Consider the following 7,928-nt stretch of genomic DNA (forward strand, 5'->3'; position numbering starts at 1 on the left):
ACCTGATGTTACTGGTGTCAAAATCATCATCAGTACTGTAAACAAAGCACAATGTTCAGGGCCATACAATTTGTTTATTGTACAGTATACAGCCTACAATGCACTGTATTACAGTATCCAATATAAGTCCTCTTTCTTGTCCTCTTCGAGATCATCAAAGACCCTCTTCCTTATTGGGATGCCGTCCAGCGGATTCCTGTGCCCCAGGACTTGTGTGCTCAGCTTGACAGACCTTCCATGGGGGATGCTGTTGCTGAACATGTGTCACGGTTCAGTCGAAAAGGGGTCTGAATTAGTATATTAGTATAATTAGTGTGCTTGCTTTAGCAAATTCAGCAATTGTATTGAAAACTAAACAAAATTTTCACAGGTCACAAACTTTTTGCAATCTTCACGAAACGTACATCATCTTCAGACCAAGCCTCGCAAAAGTTGCAAAAGATGACGAGCTGACAGCTGTCAAAGAGCCGTCATAGTGACACATGTCAGGACTTCACACACACACACACACACACACACACACAAACAGAAAGAGTTTCAATATGCACACAATTTAGTCTACACATCCACTTTTGTCATACAAATTTAACTTTCAAAAACATACATTTTTATACATTGATTAACAATGTAAGACAGAATACATATTCTTAAAGTTAATATAAATCACATAGAAAATTGATTTGTCAACTCAGATTTACATCTTAATGCTCAAAAAATTGTAAAACGGCATTTCTGCCAAAGATGTCCTGATTTCACCCGCTACCCACTTATTTAGAACATCCTTCCATCATCTCAGCCAAATGATGCTCCCTTGGAAGAGGATTGTACTCATTTAAAAAAAATACACTTATTTTAAATTGTATGATTTTGCAATTTCCATTTTACCAAACATTTCATTTCAGGAGCTCTGATCGATGAGTCAAAACACCTCACCAACCTGAAGTTCAGAGTCTGGGAGAAGATGCAGAAGATAATATAGACAATATTAGTTCTAAATTATTCAGATAAAGTATTTCCAACAATATTGACATTTCAAAATATATATCTTTGGAAATCCTATTCATAAATAAAATGTATGATACAGACATTGCTTGATATTAGTTTTATAACTATTTGTTTGATCTTAAAGATTTATAATTCATGTATCATGTAGGTCTAGAAGACTGACGTGATTTGCGCATAGTCCTGGAGATAGAGGAGAGTAAGAGAAGAAGGAGATGGAGATACTGTGCACTGGATACAACACAGGACTGAGCAAATACAACTGGAACAACAAGACAACAACAAGAACAGAGGAAGAGGAGGAATACAGGAACATAACGGAGAAAGAGCGAGAAAAAGAGTGAGAAAGAAAAAAAAAAGACAAAAAAGAAAAGCAGGAAAAGCGAGAAAAAATGAAGAAACAGCAGGAATATGAAGACCAGTGAAAGAGGAGAAGAAACAGCAGGAATATGAAGACCGAGGAAAGAGGAGAAGAAACAGCAGGAATATGAAGACCGAGTGAAAGAGGAGAAGAAACAGCAGGAATATGAAGACCGAGTGAAAGAGGAGAAGAAACAGCAGGAATATGAAGACCGAGTGAAAGAGGAGAAGAAACAGCAGGAATATGAAGACCGAGTGAAAGAGGAGAAGAAACAGCAGGAATATGAAGACCGAGTGAAAGAGGAGAAGAAAAGCAGGAAGAATATGAAGTGAAAGAGGAGAAGAAACAGCAGGAATATGAAGACCAGGAATATGTGAAGAAAAGGATGAAAGAGGAGAAGAAACAGAAACAGCAAGAATATGAAGACCGAAAGTGAAAGAGGAGAAGAAACAGCAGGAATATGAAGACCGAAAGGAAAGAGGAGAAGAAACAGAACCGGGAAAGAGGAGAAGAAAACAGCAAGAATATGAAGACCAGTGAGGAGAAGAAACAGCAAGAATATGAAGACCGAAAGTGAAAAGGAGAAGGAGAAAGAAACGAAAGGAAAGAGGAGAAGAAACAGCAAGAAAGGAAATATGAAGAAACCAGGAATATGAAGACCGAAAGTGAAAGAGGAGAAGAAACAGCAAGAATATATGAAGACCGAAAGTGAAAGAGGAGAAGAAACAGCAAGAATATGAAGACCGAAAGTGAGGAGAAGAAACAGCAGGAATATGAAGACCGAAAGTGAAAGAGGAGAAGAAACAGCAAGAATACAGACCAAGAAAAAGAGGAGAAGAAACACCAGTCAAAAAAAGAGGAGAAGAAACAGCAAGAATATGAAGACAGTGAAAAGGGAGAAGAAGAGGAGAAGAAACAGCAAGAATATGAAGACCGAGTGAAAGAGGAGAAGAAACAGCAGGAATATGAAGACCGAGTGAAAGAGGAGAAGAAACAGCAAGAATATGAAGACCGAGTGAAAGAGGAGAAGAAACAGCAAGAATATGAAGACCGAGTGAAAGAGGAGAAGAAACAGCAAGAATATGAAGACCGAGTCAAAAAAGAGGAGAAGAAACAGCAAGAATATGAAGACCGAGTGAAAGAGGAGAAGAAACAGCAAGAATATGAAGACCGAGTCAAAAAAGAGGAGAAGAAATGGAAGAGCAGCTCAGGAGGAGAGAGCAGTTTAAAGAACAGATAGAGAAGGAAGCCAGAGCCAGTGAAGAAACATGGGTAACACTCCAAAATAAGGTGCCATAATAAATAGCAAACCAGTAATTACCTAACCCTTTGTTAATATTTGTTAATTGTTACTAAAATATCTATTTGGCACAAGTTAATAGTTTTTTCATCATTAATTAAATATTAGTTGTTTGCATAAAATCTGTATGTTAATGTTTTAACAAATCTATTAACTAATATTGTATTAATATATGTTAATAGTTAACTAAATATATTTTTGGCACTAATTAACAGTCATTTCTTACATCATTTAAATGTTAAATGTTTATTTACAAACTATATGCTAATATAAAAGTTAATGACATATTATTATTTATCTAGCTTTTCTGATTAGCTTTGTGGATAATTTATGGCTTTATGGTCTAGTGGGGTGTATAAGGCACCCTACTGCCAGTGGTTGGTTGTGTGGAATGTATGGTTTATGGCTTTATGGTCTAGTGGGGTGTATAAGGCACCCTACTGCCAGTGGTTGGTTGTGTGGAATGTATGGTTTATGGCTTTATGGTCTAGTGGGGTGTACAAGGCACCCTAATGCCTCTAGCTTTTCTGATTAGCTTTGTGGATAATGTATGGAATGTATGGTTTATGGCTTTATGGTCTTGTGGGGTGTATAAGGCACCCTACTGCCTCTAGCTTTTCTGATTAGCTTTGTGGATAATGTATGGAATGTATGGTGTATGGCTTTATGGTCTTGTGGGGTGTATAAGGCCCTACTGCAGTGGTTGGTTGTGTGGAATGTATGGTTTATGGCTTTATGGTCTTGTGGGGTGTATAAGGCCCTACTGCCAGTGGTTGGTTGTGTGAGAGTTTTGCGGCTCCCTCTTCTTCCACTTCATCCTTATTGGATACCTCTGTGGTTGGCTGTCCTGTAATTGGTGACTCTGTCTAGTGTTTGAAAGTAGTGTACTCTTTGCCTTGGGAAGTACTATTTGGTTGCTGCTTGAATTTGGTGAAATGCAGGGGAGGGGGGTGTAACAGTTAGAAATGTAGTTTAGTGTTTGTATGTGATTTTCGCCGTAATTAAGCAGCTTTAGTGAGATTGGTGTTTTGGAGCCCCCTTTGGAGAAACGCTATACTGCAGCTCTGCTGCGTTTTGTCCTTGTATTGTTGCCATAGCCGATCAGAAGCGGTATTCTTTGCATTGCGTAGGTTGACTGTATACATGGATTTCTATGGAACGTCACGAAAACATACGTGCGCAACCAAGAGGCAGAAAGCACCATAGAACAGCATAGAGCAATGCAAAAGAGCAAAAGAATAAAATGAGTTTTCGTGCTGAAAACTGCACCAATTCGAAATCACGATGATTAGAGAATATTAAATATGTTCAATATAACGGAATGCATGTCTTTGCCAAAAATGACAAAATACGATGTTATATTAATAATCCAAATGAACGTCAAACTTTGAAATATAGTCTGAAATGAGATGTTATTATCATTGAGACAACAGGGGTATGCAAAAAAATCCGATTGTAGCTTACAGCAGCCAACTATTTAGGTTAAGTTTATAACGTTGTGGACGGCCACCAAAGCCGTCTTCTGCCTCAATGACTCTACAAGATCTAGTTTTGTTGGTAAACGGGAAACCCGTGTATAAAACTCTCCCCACTTTGTTGTAACTGTAAAATGTTGTTTAAGTTGAAAACTTTGATATAACACCTGTATTATGTTACTTTACATGTATTGTTAAGATTTGGGTGCAATTCTAGCAACTTAGAGAACGTTTATTAATGTTTTCATTATGACCACGAGTTCATACACACTGAGTCTAACGTGACTAGCTGTAAACTCCGCTAGCAACTTTCCATGCATTCAGTGTAGTTTAGCTTAGTGTGCATGGAAAGTGCAATTCAGTCTAGCAGGAAATGAATGTACATTTAGTTTAGCATTATGTTTATGCATTACCTCCGTATGGTCTACGTCTGTGAGTGTTTAGTGAGTCTCAGAATATTAATAAACGGTCGTTCTGTGCACCTGAACATTCCATGTCGCATGTCTCCCTTGCTAGTTGGGGTGCTAGTGATGGCGTAGGAATGATGCATGTAATATAGCCCATTCAACTACTTGTTGTTTTGTTTTAACTTTTCCTAAAGGAATAAATGTGATAAGCCAGTTTTGGTCTCAGTCCCTTCACCGTCTGACTAGTTATATATTACTAATATATTAATAAAGCTTAACCAACTTTATTATAAGGGTCCCCCATACTGATAGTTATATATTACTAATATATTAATTAAGCTTAACCAACTTTATTATAAGGGGCTCCACACTGATAGCTATATACTACTAATATATTAATTAAGCTTAACCAACTTTATTATAAGGGTCCACCATACTGAGTTATTACTAATATATTAATTAATCTTAACCAGCTTTATTATAAGGGGCCCCACGCTTATATCTATATACTACTAATATATTAATTAAGCTTAACCAACTTTATTGCAAGCTGTTCCGGCGCCGACAACAGTGGCAGCATGTCAAGGTAGGTCCGTGTTTTTTTCTTGAATTTCTATCTATTGTAAGGGTCCTAAGGAGAGCGGTTCATATTGGGATAGGCAGAAGCACAGTTTAATAACAATTAGTTAAATAATAATAAGTCATTAAGTTTTCTATTAACATATAGTTTGCAAATAAACATTTAACATTTAAATGATGCAAGAAATAACTATTAATTAGTGCCAAAAAGACATTTAGTTAACTATTAACACATATTAATACAATATTAGTTCATAGATTTGCTAAAACATTAACATACAGATTTTATGCAAACAACTAATATTTAATTAATGATTAAAAAACTATTAACTTGTGCCAAATAGATATATTAGTAACAATTAACAAATATTAACAAAGGGTTAGGTAATTACTAGTTTACTATTTATTATGGCACCTTATTTTGGAGTGTTACCGAAACATGGAGTTCTTAAAAGAGGTGCATGAGAAAGAGAAAGATCTTCTGAGGAGAGAGACGGAGTTGGCAGCCAGGAAACAAGCAGAGAAGGAGTTTAATAAGGAACTGGATAGAACATTGACAAAGGCAAGAACACAGGCTCATGAAGAAGGGTATGAGAAAGGAAAGGAAGAAGTTGAAGCAGAGCGAACTCGAGCGGGTAAATGTGTAGATGGAGTCATAAATTCTTTCTCAGGGAAGTCAGATAAAAAGAAATAAGATGGAATAAATCACACATTGTGATAAATGAAATGTTTGGTAAAATGGAAATTGCAAAATCATACAATTTAAAATAAGTGTATTTTTTTAAATGAGTACAATCCTCTTCCAAGGGAGCATCATTTGGCTGAGATGATGGAAGGATGTTCTAAATAAGTGGGTAGCGGGTGAAATCAGGACATCTTTGGCAGAAATGCCGTTTTACAATTTTTTGAGCATTAAGATGTAAATCTGAGTTGACAAATCAATTTTCTATGTGATTTATATTAACTTTAAGAATATGTATTCTGTCTTACATTGTTAATCAATGTATAAAAATGTATGTTTTTGAAAGTTAAATTTGTATGACAAAAGTGGATGTGTAGACTAAATTGTGTGCATATTGAAACTCTTTCTGTTTGTGTGTGTGTGTGTGTGTGTGTGTGTGAAGTCCTGACATGTGTCACTATGACGGCTCTTTGACAGCTGTCAGCTCGTCATCTTTTGCAACTTTTGCGAGGCTTGGTCTGAAGATGATGTACGTTTCGTGAAGATTGCAAAAAGTTTGTGACCTGTGAAAATTTTGTTTAGTTTTCAATAAAATTGCTGAATTTGCTAAAGCAAGCACACTAATTATACTAATATACTAATTCAGACCCCTTTTCGACTGAACCGTGACACATGTTCAGCAACAGCATCCCCCATGGAAGGTCTGTCAAGCTGAGCACACAAGTCCTGGGGCACAGGAATCCGCTGGACGGCATCCCAATAAGGAAGAGGGTCTTTGATGATCTCGAAGAGGACAAGAAAAGAGGACTTATATTGGATACTGTAATACAGTGCATTGTAGGCTGTATACTGTACAATAAACAAATTGTATGGCCCTGAACATTGTGCTTTGTTTACAGTACTGATGATGATTTTGACACCAGTAACATCAGGTCTAAGACAGCCTGTTGTGTATAAGTATAGTATAAGTATATATACTTTTTTGATCCCGTGAGGGGAAATTTGGTCTCTGCATTTATCCCAATCCGTGAATTAGTGAAACACACACAGCACACAGTGAACACACAGTGAGGTGAAGCACACACTAATCCCGGAGCAGTGAGCTGCCTGCAACAACAGCGGCGCTCGGGGAGCAGTGAGGGGTTAGGTGCCTTGCTCAAGGGCACTTCAGCACAGCGGCGCTCGGGGAGCAGTGAGGGGTTCGGTGCCTTGCTCAAGGGCACTTCAGCACAGCGGCGCTCGGGGAGCAGTGAGGGGTTAGGTGCCTTGCTCAAGGGCACTTCAGCACAGCGGCGCTCGGGGAGCAGTGAGGGGTTAGGTGCCTTGCTCAAGGGCACTTCAGCCGTGGCTTACTGGTCGGGGTTCGAACCGGCAGCCCTCCGGTTACAGGTCCATAGTGCTGACCAGTAGGCCACGGCAGCCCTCCGGTTACAGGTCCATAGTGCTGACCAGTAGGCCACGGCAGCCCTCCGGTTACAGGTCCAGAGTGCTGACCAGTAGGCCACGGCAGCCCTCCGGTTACAGGTCCATAGTGCTGACCAGTAGGCCACGGCAACCCTCCGGTTACAGGTCCATAGTGCTGACCAGTGGGCAACATTCAGAGGTCTATATGATTGGTGGAGTACTACACTGATGGTTCCTGCCACCTAACCCTGGTGAAACATCTCCCCCTGGTGGAAATGTACAGTACTGTGCAAATGTCATGGGCCACCATTATGTTGTTTTATTTTAGCTAACAGAGATGGCAGAAGTACACACTTTCCATATTCGAGCAGCACAGATACTTAATAGATAAAAACAGCTTTGATCAACTTCTGAAGATGACAAGGACAAAAATAGCCTAATGCTTAAGGCATAGCCTAATGTTTTTGTTTTTAAATAGGCCGCCAACTCCAAAACAAATTGAATCGGACCAATCGGGTGCAATCTCCGTAAGGAATCTGGTCAGCAATAACTGTTTAGGTGGCTGTTTCTTCTCCTAAATCTTTTGGCTATTTATGATGACTTCTTGAAGAGGCCAAAACCCAAAACACAAAGTTATCAGACCAAAGAAAATGGAAACTTTCGTCTCATGTACAGCAAGTGTCTGAATGAGGAAGAAAAACGTCAACTTTATTAAAAC

Source organism: Alosa alosa, chromosome 8 (genome assembly GCF_017589495.1).
Source record: "Alosa alosa isolate M-15738 ecotype Scorff River chromosome 8, AALO_Geno_1.1, whole genome shotgun sequence".
NCBI lineage: Eukaryota > Metazoa > Chordata > Actinopteri > Clupeiformes > Clupeidae > Alosa > Alosa alosa.